The sequence below is a fragment of the Periplaneta americana genome, chromosome 13, assembly GCF_040183065.1.
Source record: "Periplaneta americana isolate PAMFEO1 chromosome 13, P.americana_PAMFEO1_priV1, whole genome shotgun sequence".
In the NCBI taxonomy this organism is placed as follows: Eukaryota; Metazoa; Arthropoda; class Insecta; order Blattodea; family Blattidae; genus Periplaneta; species Periplaneta americana.
The window spans coordinates 66211342-66226684 of NC_091129.1; positions in this window are offsets into that span (position 1 = coordinate 66211342).

Genomic DNA, 15343 nt, shown 5'->3' on the forward strand with positions numbered 1-15343 from the left:
GTTTAGTGCTACAATTTTATCATTTCCCTAGCATTTTTTTTATCACTTCCATAGCATTTATTTCTTTTTATCACTTCTCGTTTCTTCGTTTCCCAACATTTCAAACTGCAAATTATTTACGGTCATTTGCGATCGCATAGATAGTCAACTGAAAATGGCGACTCCGTTCAAAGTTTTGGTAAAGCTAACACTAGTTAAATAGAATTTTAGTAAGTCAATTAATACTTATTTTATTGTATCAGAATACTTTATTTCTTCTAATCTTCATATACTTTCTTCTAATCGTGTAATGATCAATTAAATCACACTCGAATTTTGATTTTCTCTAGATAAATTAAAACCTCTAGTAAGATTACTCTTGAAAAAAATCCGTTTAGCAACAGCCTATAGGTCGCCAAGATATACCAGATAAATGCTGACCTTACATCCACATGCCGTAGCAGAGGTGAACGATCGCCCATGCAGCACGAGGATAAGGTGTGATTAGAAAGAAGACGCCCCCAGTAGTTTTAGATGGCTTGTAAAACCAGATTTCGCTATTCATATTAGCTCTTCAAATCCAACACGATGCTCGGTTAATGTGATACCAAACACTGACAGAAATAACATGGATGTCCCTCAAAGAATTTCTTGCATAATATTTTAATGTAAACGTCTGAAAAATGCGATATATATTTTGCTAAAAAAATTGTTGCATATTTGTTTACTTCACATTTACGAAGACATATACAATATTTTTAGCCATAACAATAAATTTGCTTATTTTTTTCGTACGTACACAATAAAACAATATGCAACAATTTCTGTGAGAACTGTATGACCCGAACCGGCCCTTATTCCGTAAGCATGACGCCTTAGGCCACGCAATTACGAAGTGGAAACAAATTAACTAAAAATTAAATATTGACAGTTTTGTTATTCCATACAATAATTATTAATAAATTCGAAATCGGACGTCCTAGATCTATGTAAATAATTTGGACTTCATAATGAAAAATTTAATCACACCGAATCGTGCCAATGCTCGTATTGAAGTAATGTCACATGGCCAATTAGTATTTCTCCGAAGTCAAGAATTTTAATAATGCATGTTTTTGAACGTGAAAAAATCATTACTTCCAATTACTGTGTCACGCAGAACCTAATGAGGATCGCTTGCGTTGTTGCTGTCCTTTCATTTGCTTTCAGATTACATAAAGGTATTTAAGATGTAACAAAGACAATGCTATTATTATTTCTTTGGAGCATGTAAATCTTACCATTCATGTTTATTTCTACAAAATTAATTTATAACTTAATGTACGTATTATATTCTTATACTAATAAATGACCGCAATATTATTTTGTGCGAGATCGTGCGTATTTGCTTGTTTTCCGCACAGAACCAATACGCGGTAAGTGTGAAATACCACATTCAGTATTCCCAACGTAACACACATAACAATTTCCCTCTTCTTACCGCTTAAGCGCGACATTAATTTTACTGTTTTAGGCTTTTAACATATTATTTTTAGAGACGTTTAACATAGTAATAATAATAAATTGGAAACTTACCACTGCAATTTCACCTAAATTGCACTGTTAATTATTGTTTTTAAATATTTTCAAAAATTAAGTAAAGTCTACTACTCCACGAAACTTATTGCATTCCTGATACAAGTAACATTAAGGAAACCGTGAAAAAATCAACAAGATTCCAGATGCGGATGTTATTACTGCAATATGTTATATAAATAATATTCTTAAAATATTAAAATGAAAAATAAATCATTACATAACCTTACCGTTTGTTTTAAGTTCGCATTTATAGACTGGGGGGAAAAAAAGACAGACGTATATCACGGCCTCCTGGAGTATAGTAAACACAGAAAACATTTTATAGCAACAATGTTGAAGAAAGATATTTGATTTTCCGAAGTTGCCGTCATTAAACAGAAACCAACATGGAGATTTCATTGCAACTAATTAGAAATTCGTCTTTCAGGTATGTAATAAACGATCTTCGCACAAAATAATGTACGATACACGAGCGGTATGTTTGTTTTCATGTTCTCGGAAATTAAAAAAGCTTAACTACGTTTCGCTTTTTCCATCTTTTCCTCGCCCATGAAAACGTCAACATACCGCTCTTGTAACGTATATTACTAATATAAATTCTATGACGTAATCCGCGTAGTAGGAATAAATTTAATTAAACCTAAAAATCACCCCCGGACGATTCATTTGTCACAGTTTTGATAAAAAGCGAACATTTACGTTTAGGTTGCCAGAAATCCATAATGTGAAAGTATATAATATTATTTTAGTTATATTACATGCGATAGTATGAGATTTACGAATGGTATTGCAATTTTATCAAAATTTTGAAGAGCATGAATGAATGAATGAATGAATGAATCAATCAATCAATTAATTAATGAAGTAATTGATTGACTGACTAGCTGATTAATTAATCTAGTTATACATCAATTAAAAAATCATACAATCATTCAATCAACCAATTAATCAATAAATTCTATAGAACTTAAACCTTTTCTCTTGAACCATGTTCCCACTTCTTCGGCTATTATTGTCATATTATTCTTCAGTTTTTCATTCGATTGTTGAAAAACCGAATTACTTGTAAAACGAGACTTCCCTCACAGTCCTTTTTCGCTATATAAATTTCATATAATCTACAGGGAATCCAATCTCGACTGTACCACTAAGCAACTGTCACAATATGAAACTAGAGTTGATTCCACGCGTTTCAGAGGTACTACACGTATATCCGACCAGTTACTCTGAAATCAATATAGATTGAAAAGGATATAATTTGTCTTGAATATTATATTTTCATTTTAATATAGAGAGCGTATAATGAGCATTGCTACACTGATTTCAAATTGGGTCTTTTATTGTACCTGGTTTATCAGGCGTGGCTGTTAATGACGCTGCATTTGATTTGAGATTAGTGTGTCGAAATTGTAATCCCTTTGGAATACTAATAATTGCACCAATTTTTATTCACCACTGACGAACACATTATGTACCACTCTTTCGTAATTTTACCCTGCTGCGGGTGGTTATATAAATGGTTTACCTCTCTCAATTCTGTAAAATAAAAAGCACACTTTCAATAGAATGGCAAAACAACGTAGACTGACCCCGATGACGCTGTGTGTCAGTCCTTGATTTGCGGATTTAAGAGACAAAAATAAACATTTAAAAGCAATATTTCCTGTTATTTTTAATACAACATGGCAAATAAATAGAAAAAAATGTGAATTTATGAACGTTACTTCATCGTCAACACCACCAAACTGAAATGGCAGAACATTCGTTCAATATAAAATTTGGTGTAATGTTGTGATGGATAGATCTGAAAATATGAGAGAATAAATTGCATTCTCTAACGACAGCCACTGGCTAGCTTGAATAATAATAATAATAATAATAATAATAATAATAATAATAATAATAATAATAATAATAATAATAGTAATTACAGAAATAATAATAATAATAATAATAATAATAATAACAATAATAATAATAGTAATAATAGAAATAAAATAATAGTAATAACTGAAATAATAATAATAACAATAATAATAATAATAATAATAATAATCATCATCATCATCATCATCCATAGCGCTACAACCTTTTAAGGGCCCAAACCGAACTGCTGGCTGCTGACTTCACGTCAACATACCGAACAGAGGTGGACGATCATCCAACCTGTATGGAGGTTTCGTGTGGTTAGCACGATGATCCCGAAGCCGTTAAGCTGACTTTTGTAATCGAATTTCACTATCTATTGTAGCTCCCGAAGTGCGTGGGCACCGGTCCCATACACTGGCCGAAATTTCATAATAAAATTTCTTACTCCACGAGGACTTTTGTCCACACCTGTGGAGTAACGGCTAGCACGTCTGGCCGCGAAACCAGGTGGCCCGGGTTCGATTCCCGGTCGGGGGCAAGTTACCTGGTTGATGTTTTTCCGAGGTTTTCCATCAATCCAATACGAGCAAATGCTATGTAACTTTCGGTGCTGGACCCCGGACTTATTTCACCGTCATTATCACCTTCATATCATTCAGACGCTAAATAACCTGAGATGTCGATACAGCGTCGTAAAATAACCTACTAAAAAATGTAGATTTGAACCAGCGCGCATTTGTAACGCAAGTCCTAGGCAGGTTGCATAGACGATTGCGACGCCACGTCGCGGAACCAGGTGGAATAACTTACGAATTATAGACCGATTCGTTGTGGCGAAATATTGAATTCAATCTGGCATTTACGAGTTTTATTAATTAAAATTTTCGAAGCGTTTAGCATTACTAACTAATAGGGTATTAGACAAAGATAACCTCAATCTCTAGCATTCCTTAATACACACGATGGATGGTAACCTCTGCATCAAACTTAAATATAACAAAACTTTTATTACACTTTTCCGTCGATGAAGCACCGTTAAGCAGGAAAAAAAAAAAATTCTTTGCCCAATAAGTTATTTGCAGCGCTCTATTGCGGTAATGGCCCGAGAGAAATGGCTGATTACTATACAAGCATATAGGCAAAACTGTTAATGTCTTGAATATTATTTTGCGAATTAAACCGTTTACCAATTAATTTAAATTGAATAATAGCGAAAATCGATTAAATAAATCTTACAACGCATCGCAAGTTGCGTGTTACCGATTGAGTACAGCAGAGAGGAAGAGAAGGTAATGAGCAGGGAAAGGATTTATATGTAAATACATATTTACTTATAAAGCTAATATAATTTATATTTTGCATTATCTTTATGTTTCACAATGTGTAGCGTTGAAAAATCCTACTTTTATTTTCCATATTTTTCCATATTTTAGAGTTTAGTACATATTTTCGTTAATTTCCATATATTTTCCATATTTCATATAAAACAGTCCATATTATATTAGGTTTAACAATAAAACAAAACAAAATTCCATTAACTTTTAAAAATACATTTCAACAATAGAGATTTAAACACATGTTCAGTAATCCCTTTAACATCAGAGTTATTTGAAAATTAGCAGTCCTATCAACAATGGGAAAGTAAGTTACAAAACTGTATTAATTTAATTTAAAATTTTTAACAGACTTCAGTTGTGCAGCTCAACAGTTAAATGCCAGTCAGAGTACACATAGGTTCAGTTTTGTAAATCATACTATAAAGACGGTAAATATGCCAAAAGTACGTCATTCAGTCAATTTAAAATCAAAACTAACAAGTTACATTTCAGAATTTAAAGAAGATGGTTTATCAACTGACAATAAAATATTATTTTGTAATTTGTGTCAGTGTGCAGTATCATCTACACAAAAGTTCCTGGTGCAACAACACATTACAACTAGTAAACATCAGGCCAACAAACAACTAAATTCCAAGCAGAGACAATTGTTTTTAACACAACCAACAACATCGAATGTAAGATCTGAGTTTAACATCGACCTGTGCCGTTCTCTCATCTCTGCTGATATTCCTCTCTACAAACTAAAGAATAAGGTCTTCAGGGAATTCCTTGAAAAATATACTCAACATACAATCCCGGATGAGTCAACACTTAGGAAGACGTATGCTCCATCCATCTACGATGAGACAATACAGAAGATAAGAGATGAAATTAAAGATAGTTCAATTTGGGTTTCCATTGATGAGACTCCCGACAAAGAAGGTAGACTTGTTGGTAATGTAGTTATCGGTTTGTTAAGTGAACAATATTCTGAACGAATTCTTTTACATTGTGATGTTCTAGAAAAGTGCAATAACAAAACTATAGTTAAACTGTTCAACGAAGCTATGGGTATCCTGTGGCCAAAGGGTATTATGTACGATAATGTGTTATTCTTTATTAGCGATGCTGCCCCTTATATGGTCAAAGCTGGACAAGCATTATCTGTTGTATATCCTAAATTGACTCATTTTACTTGTGTGGCGCATGCATTTCATCGTGTGGCAGAAGTGGTCAGAGACAATTTCCCTAAAGTAGATTTGTTGATTTCATCAGTGAAAAAAGTATTTCTCAAAGCTCCCAGTAGAGTTAACGTGTTGAAAGAAATGTACCCTGAAATTCCATTGCCACCAAAGCCAATTTTAACTAGATGGGGTACATGGCTAGAAGCAGTTGAATATTATGCCGAACATATAGACTCTATTAACAATGTTCTCCTTGCATTGGACTCTGAAGATGCAGTCTCAATTGATACTGCGAAAACAGTTACCTGTGACATAAGTGTGAAGAATGACTTAGCTCACATTCAGCATACATTTTCATGCATCATAAAAACGCTCAAAAGTCTCCAAAATAGGCACCTTTCACTATCTGAAAGTTTTGAAATTCTAAATAGTACTGTGGAACAACTGAATCGTGGTAGAGGTAAAGTTGCAGATGCAGTAAGAGCTAAGGTGGACACTGTACTTTCAAAAAACCCTGGATATGAAGAACTACAAAAGGTTGTTGCTGTGATGAGTGGTGAATCAACAGTGAAGATTAACTTGGACTTATCCCCAGCAGACATTGTGAAATTGAATTATGTACCAGTTACTTCTTGTGACGTCGAACGCTCTTTTAGTCAGTATAAATCTATCCTCAGAGACAATAGAAGAAGATTCACTTTTCAGCACTTGAAAGAAATGTTTGTAACCTATTGTTATGGTAACAGACAATAAAAATTGTGTTTTGTTGAAACTACATTGGAAGATAAGGTACGTCCATTATATTTTTTGTTTAGTTTGATTAAAATGTACCAATATTTAACGTACATAGTCATTTTTTTATAATTTTAAGTCCATATTTAATTCCATATTTTGGTAAAAATCCATATTTAATTCCATATTTTGGTAAAAATAACTACATATATATTTACATATTTCATATATTTTTAGTCCATATAAATCCGTTCCCTGGTAATGAGTGTAGGCTGCGCTTGCTTAAGTTATTGCAGCAGCCGTGATGTTGCCAATGCTTCATACAAACATAACGATTTCCTCTAAAATGGCAAATGTTAGGGAAAGACTTATTTACATTTTTCAAATTTCTCCTCATGATCTATTACCAGTTTTATTTTTGTGCAGAGTTTACCATCCATTCTGTACATATTGACATTGGTATTACAAAATAGCAAGGTGCTTTAATCGGGTATTCAAAAGGAGAAATGTTGTTAGATTTTTTTTGCTACTGATCACTTTCTTTTAATATACCGGTATCAGAAGATAATCCCCAAAGAGCTTCATATTGAATAGAAAAAATAAAGATTATTATAATATTTCATGCACAAAAAGAGAGTTAATGGTAATCCAAGGAAGAAATAATCTCAGTTATAAAATAGTCATAGAGAGTAGCAGAAATAAGATTCTTAAGAAAAGTAAAAGGATGCACAAGAAGGGAGTTAATAAGAAATTAATACATCCGCCTAGAACTTAATACATAATAATATAATTTCAACGGAACAAAGAGAAGAATGGAAACAATATTTGCAAAAAAATGAATATTGAAAGATTAAAAACAATGACAACCAATTACAGACCAAAAGGAAACAGAGGTGAGGTCGTCCGAGGAAACTGTAGCAATAACATTGTGAAGACTGAACAGGCATTGATGCCTAAACCCTGGAATGAAGATGATGATGATGATGATGATGATGAAGAAGAAAATATTAATGAGCAAGTATAATCATTCAATTATTATTTAGACTTTAATATATCATACTACCCGAAGGCAGATATATATATATATATATATATATATATATATATACATATATATATAAGTCATAATTTTCAAAGAATGTAGGATAGAACCATAACAAGACACTTAAGAAACAAATCGGGACGATATACTACACCCTAGATCATATATACCCAGATTGCTCAGCCTTATAAGCTTTAATGGTAACAACTTTTGTCATGTTTACTATGCTGCCATCTAGTTGTTACAAAAGGAGTCACGTCATAACTCCCATTTGAATTGCATTAGCGACTGTACTGCCTTCTCGTGTTCGTTTACGGCGGACGGATGGCGATCTTGGCGGTTGTTCTCTTCAAAGTGCTACCGATTCTAACATAGGGATGAGCAATCTGTTATATATGTGATCTAGGACTTAACTTAAGTTTTATAAGCTTATACCAGTTCTCATGATAATGTATGGCAGTGAAAATTGGACTCTGGTCCAAACGCATAAGAGGAAGAAAGACGCATAATACATGAGATTTCTAAGATCAACTGTAGGCTATACTCTTATGAATCAGAAATAAGAGAACAATTAAATATTTTTAAATTAACTCATAAAAGAGAAACACAACAACAAAATTGGGAGAAATATTCACTGAGAATGAGAGATGATAGAATTCCTAATAGGATTTTATACACAAGGAAGACCACATGCTAGATGTAAGGGACAATTCTCTTAAAGTTCAAACAGATCGAAGCCCTAATGTAGATGATGATGGAAATTTTCGCAGAAAATAGATCTATGAAGATATCGAAATAATGTTTTTCATTAACGGTAAGCCTGTTAGTTGTTCGGAGGTAATATTTCACGTTTTATAGGCCTAAATATCAACTGAATATCTTTTAGAGTAACAGCTTTTAACTTCACTTTTCCGAAGAAACTGCTTTTCGCTTCAATTCAGAATTTCCTGCCTTAGGTTGTGCACTATGAGGAAGAAGATCGGATTCATCCCACGTCACATTATTATTAAAAGTGTTGCAAACTTCTAACTTGCGTTTATCCTGGATTTGCCTTGTAAACATATGAAAACAGACAAAAAACACGTTCGGCTTGTTTTCTGTACGATAAAAATAAATGATGCCTACAATTTACATACCTACGTCATGCATGGCCGTGTCTCTAATTATAACCGTACTTAATTAAAACAAGCCACAATACAGGGTTGTTTCCGATCTCTCATAACGAATTTGAATGACGTCATGTGCGTTAAGAATCACAACGACAACTGAATTGCGGCGAGAGGAGACAGACCAGTAGTGAGTGATTTCATAAGCAGAGTGCACGGTGTATCACAGTAGCAATGCCTAAGAAAATCTACCCTTTCTCGGAGGGTACATAACAACTCTTTCCGATGCCAAGTACAGTTACGTAAAAATCATAGGAGCCTTCAAAACACATGGTTTAATTATTTCCAAGAAAGGCATCTTGTGTGTACCTAATAAGACTGGCAAAGTTCGGATGGGATTAATTCCAGAGTGGAAAAAGCAAGCAAATCCACCCACCCCGTAACAAGTCGCCACACCCCGCTATATGATACAAATTAATTCCATTGGAGTTTTACCAATTTTATTATGTACACAGAAGATGCCTTTCTTGGAAATAACGAAACCTCGTTTATTGCAGGCTTCTTTTATTCTCACTTAACTGTACTTGGCATTGGAAAGGGTCGTAATGTACCCCTCCCAAAAAGGCTCAATTTTCTTGGGAATTTCTGCTGTCAGTCGCCGTGCACTCTGACTATGAGATCACTCATTACTGATCTGTCACCTCGCGCCACAGTGCAGCTGTCGTGTGACTCCTGACGCACATGACGTCATTCAAATTTGTTATCAACTTATCAGAGATCGGAAACAACCCTGTAGTAGCAACATCGAAGTCAGAAGATGCTGGATATGGTTAGGTGCAAGGAGACGTTGGTAGGTTAAAGTTCATTGGTGTTCATGGATTCCAGAAGTAGGAAAGCTGAAGTAATGCCTCGAGACAAACAAAGCTATATTCAGTTTGCAATAAAATGGATGCCAAAAGCACTATTATTCGTCTGTGTTTTAACTTAACTAAGAGTAAACGCTAAACGCTGGGTACTATGATTTCTTATTTTGTGCCTTTGTCAATTTTTTTAAAGTGAAATTTTTCCAATAGTGTACTACTGTATAAGAATTTGTGTAACCGTTATTTCTTAGTTTTAAATTATTTAGACGTATTCAAGAAACATGGACTAAGCTGAAATTAGCTATGAAGTTTAGCTCATCTTTTGGTATTTTAAGCTGAATTTTTATCAGTGCTCTATTTTATGTTAGTCTCATCCCATATTGAGAAAGTAATAGTAATTCAGATATAAATCTTAGATGTTCAACTTGACGTTAAATATAACATTAAATGGATCACAAAAATATTTTGCACAAATATTAACAATAATAAGTTTTAAATATGTATTTTAAAATAAGATTCCAACTGCAAATCTAGACTCATTTGAGATATGTAGGGATAAACTGGTTCTATCTGCAAAGTATCACTCAAATATCTTCAAATTGGTGTTTCAGAGTGGCATGAGAAATAATGGAAAAAAGAGAGCATGCCCATAGATAAATTTATCGCATTCGGGAGGTCCATGACTCGATTCTCGGACCCACCAACGTTACTGGATTATTCCTTGGTTTTCCACAGTTGCTTAGGCAGATGCCGGGTTGGAATTTTTGTCAAGTTCAATTTCCCTTCCCCTCCCGTGTAGAATAATAACTTAGGTTTCATATCATTCATCTTCTTCATTTAATTCCACAGACATACTCAGGTCAAGACGCATGTCTTCACCCATTTACGAGAGGTAGCGTCCTCTCCGCAACCGTTCCTGAGTTCCCAGCCTTCCGCAATATCTCTGCCAGAATTCATTCCTTAAGAGTACTTCCAAGGGTGCTTCGACACCTTGGAAGAGCCGTTGGAATAGATCGTGTACTGCTTGGTCTCCTTGGCGGTATGAACTTAGGACGATGAGGTAGGAGGCCCCCATTGGGTGAGCGGGTGAGGGGTCACATTCGACCGGTGGGGTGGTACACCCTCATCCTCATTCATCCCATAAATTCTGGGTACACAATAGGCCTCAGTATGACCGACGTGCAAAGGGTCGCCCTAACCCGCCCGTAGTGATCGTGACCTAACCTAACCTATATAAATTTAGGAGAAGTAATTTTTTTCTCCGAATACATTTAATGTTTCATTTTATAAGCCCAACTTCCAAGTACTCTCCTGTACAGAGAGCTCGAATGCAGATAGAACCCTTCTATTCTCATTCTGAGAAACGTGAATCTGCCACCTCCATACTTTTTTTTTTTGCGGTCCAAGAATTTAACCGCGTCTGTTTCTTCAAATATAAATTCGTACTGTAGGCCTATTACATGTCTGAATTTCAGTGTAGTGGGCTAAGGAATGATATATGTATGACTTTATCAAGATATTTAATTTTGCATCAAACTTCGAAATGATTTACGAGAAAATCCGATTTTCTATTAGGTTGATGCATAAGGTCTCAATTCCTAGCGTTATGGATGATCATCACAGCACAGCATTGGTAGGAGATTGTTTATTATTTTTCGTGTCATTTATTATTTCGAGTCCTGTACTTGTAAATAAGTTTTGAATTTTGCGGATTTTAACAAGCTTTGTGCTACTTGTGAACTAAAGAGAGAGTGTCAAATGGAAAGAAAAGAACACTTCCGACACATTTTTCTGTTGGAGTTTAATAGAGGAGCAAAGGCAGCGGAGGTGGCTCGGAACATTTGTGCCGTGTACGGAGAAAATACCATCGGAGAAAAGACTGCAAGAAAATTGTTCTGTCATTTTAACACATAACACTCTGTACAAAAGTTAGATAATGTTATACGTCTGGTGGGCTAAAGAAGGCATCGTGTAACTACGAAGTTTTTCCAGGATTGTAATCCTAATCATAACTGCTGATATTTCTTGCAAACAATTGAATAGCCACCCAGAACAAGGTTGTAACCCTCATTTCTCATAAGTAGACTTTTTAGTGAAGTCATTCATTCATAGTGTTCTATTTTCTACTTGGTTATTTAACGACGCTGTATCAACTACGAGGTCATTTAGCGTCGATGGGATTCGTGATAGCGAGATTATATTTGGCGAGATGAGGTCGAGGATTCGCCGTAGATTACCTGACATTTGCCTTATGGTTGGGGACAACCTCGGAAAGAAACCCAACCAGATAATCAACACAAGCGGGAATCGAACCCGAGCCCGAACGCAACTTCGGATCAGCAGGCAAGCGCCTTAGGCGACTGATCTACGCCGGTGGCTCATAGTGTTCTTTCGATGGGCAGGCCTTTCACTACAAACCCAGCATTCTCCAGTCTTTCCTGTTTTCTTCCTTCCTCTTTCTCTCTTCACATGACATATATCTTAATGTTGTCTATCATCTGATATCGTATCCTGCCCCGAACTCTTCTCCCGTTAACCATTCCTTCCAGTGCATTCTTCAGAAGGCAGTTTCTTCTGAACCAGTGACCCAGCCAATTCATTTCCTCTTTCTGATCAATTTCAGCATCAGTCTTTCTTCATCCACTCTTTTCAACACAGCTTCGTTTCTTAATCTGTCTGTCCATTTGACACGCTCAATCCTTCTCCATATCCACATTTCAAATGCTTCTAGTCGCTTCTCTTCACTTCGTCGTAATGCCCATGATTCTGCCCCATTCAATGCTACACTCCACACAAAGCACTTCACTAGTCTTTTCCTTAGTTTTTTCTCCAGAGGTTCGCAGATGTTCCTTTTTCTATTAAAAGCTTCCTTTGCCATTGCTATTATCCTTTCGACTTCTTGGCAACAGCTCATGTTACTGCTCATAGTACACCCCAAGTATTTGAAGCTGTCCTTTTAGTGAATAATGATTGTTAATGATGCGCTATGTGTAATGCTTGTACTAGTATTCAAATCAGGACGCATGTCTGATTGTCAACCTTGCTCCAAAGAAATTAAAAGTATGTACAGTACAATGTGTTCTCTCCCATTTTGTTTATGAATTTCGCATTTGCTGGTTAGAACCTTGTTCTTGGCGGCTATTTAATTCAAACTCCTTGCGGCCGCAAATGAAGAAAACCACAGGGAAACTGCATCAAATGCTGTTGCAACTCGATAATGCACTTTCTCACTGCGCCAACATGAAGAAAGCAGCAATCCAGGAGCTTGCTTTGGAGGAGAATCCTCATTCCCTATATTCTCCCGATTTTGTGCCGTAAGATTTCCACCTTTTCCATTCCTCATCCAGCAATCTCTATGAGAAGTCTTTTAATAACGAAAATGCTTTACAAACTTTGCTTGACGACTTTTTTAACTCCAAACTAGCAGTTTTCTTCAAACGAGGAGCAGCGTTGGCAGAGTATCTTAGATTATGTAGGAGAATATATTACCAATTAATTTCTGTTTTATAATCATCTCGAATAAAAACTTTTGTCACAGCGAAAAAATGCTACGACTTTTTGAATCAACCCTACACATAAAAATATTTTTGAGTGAAGTAAGCCGATACATCGCCATTACTTTATAAATATCTCTGACGTTGTTGATATTCATAGTATCACGAAATTTTACCACAGATTTTCATGCGAGATATAAACAGCTGCATTCATGAAGCAATGTATTTTATGGTAGATATTTATAAATATTTTATAATAAGCATACAAATTGCAACGTAAGTCTGTAATAACGTACAACAATACGTCAATTTCAGAACTCGCTTACGGATAAATTATGTAGCCAGGTTTTGTACACAGCCAATAACACTCCTTTGTGCAGAATAGTAAATGTATGTATTTCAGCGCCCCTGGCAACGAAACTAACGTACTAAGTGACGACATTCTCAGCATGGGAAGCCAAACAAGAACAGTGTGATTATCTGGGATAAGTACAAATAGGAAAGTCATTTTGCAAAGCGCACATTTCCGTTTAATGTGCCTTTGAGAGGCAATTTTCAAACTGCCAACATACTTGGGATAGAAATTGGGTCACGTGTATTAAATACACATTGCATTAAGAGCTCTTACATTACATTCCAGAATATGCTACTTAATGCATGAAACTACGTAAGGATTCAGTTCAAAGGATGTTGAGAGGTGAAGAATTTAATATTCCACTATCAGTTTATACATAATAAGTACTCAATCATTATTGGGTTATATCACAACGTGGGTCCCAAAATGCAGAGGATGCAGAAGAAAATTCTGAGAGATGACGCTGAAGGCAAAATTTCCAGGTACGGTGCAATGAGAAGGGGGCTCATAAAAAACTTAAGTCTATATGCTCACACGAAATACAGAAAAGAATGATGCTGTTATAATAGACGAGTTCGACGTTTCTATACAAATAGGCTAATGTTACAGAAAATCTGAAATCTATCGGACAATTTGTTTATGATAGAAAATTCAATATCTTACAAAAAATAACAAATAATATACCCATAATATAAACATAGTTTTTCACTTTTGCATAAATTCGATATGTAAACTATTCCATTTAGTTTTTGTATCCGTATCTTGACAGTAATGTTAATTAGCCTATTTCGGACGACAGAAAATTGCATAGGCGAAAATTCAGATACGTCGTCATTTTTTTATATTACCAGCATTAAATTTTGAAATGTTGAGGTTATTATATCGGCTAAAGACTTTATTAAAAACGTGTTATATGAAATAAATAATACGAATCATAATCATCATCAGAGATGTTTTCTTTTAACTCTGAAACCGGAACAGGCAAATTATGCCTAAGCCGTGAAGAATATAATTACGATGATCACCACCATCACCACTTCAGGGTTCGTCCGTTCCGACTCCATTTTCAAACTGTTGTGTCGAACATTAAAATTTAAGCCTAAAATAATACCTAAGAACAAAATCAAATATATTGCTAATTCATGAAATACTTGCAATAAGGTAAGTGCGCCAAATAAGGCCATGTAGATCAATAAGGCCAATTACCGTTTTACGAAGAACTGTTAAATATTGTTGATAAACAGCAGCATCTTCCTCATCTGCATGCTCTGCTAAATGTTAAGGCATTTCAACCACTCGCTTGTTGTCAGTTTTTGTGGATGCATAGTAGAGGAAGAAAAATCTGTGAGGCAGAATCAGATTGTGTTGATACTACCACGCAGGAAGTGAGTTATCATTTAAAACTTCTAATATATTTCATGAAAACATAATGTGTTATGTATAACATTACGGTATATTTGATCCTTTTCCAAGATCTGAAAATAGTTTTGTAATATAATTTAAATTACAAATTGTTTTACGCAACAAAATAAAACAAAACATATGTATTTTGCAATTCATTTTGCGTAATTTTCAGAAAAGTCCATGAATATGTTAGAAATTTATTTTTTCAGTCGTTGACTTTACTACTTTACATATTTTGTTAGGTGTTAACCTTTACATAATAAGTTATGTGATGTATGAACGTTTTCGTTGAGCATTTCAACATCATCAGATACAAATTGTCATTTTACAATATCAATACTCTCAGTGTTATCTACACAATCTACACATACAATACATGTTTACTATCATATGGGGATAAAACCTATTCAAAAATTAT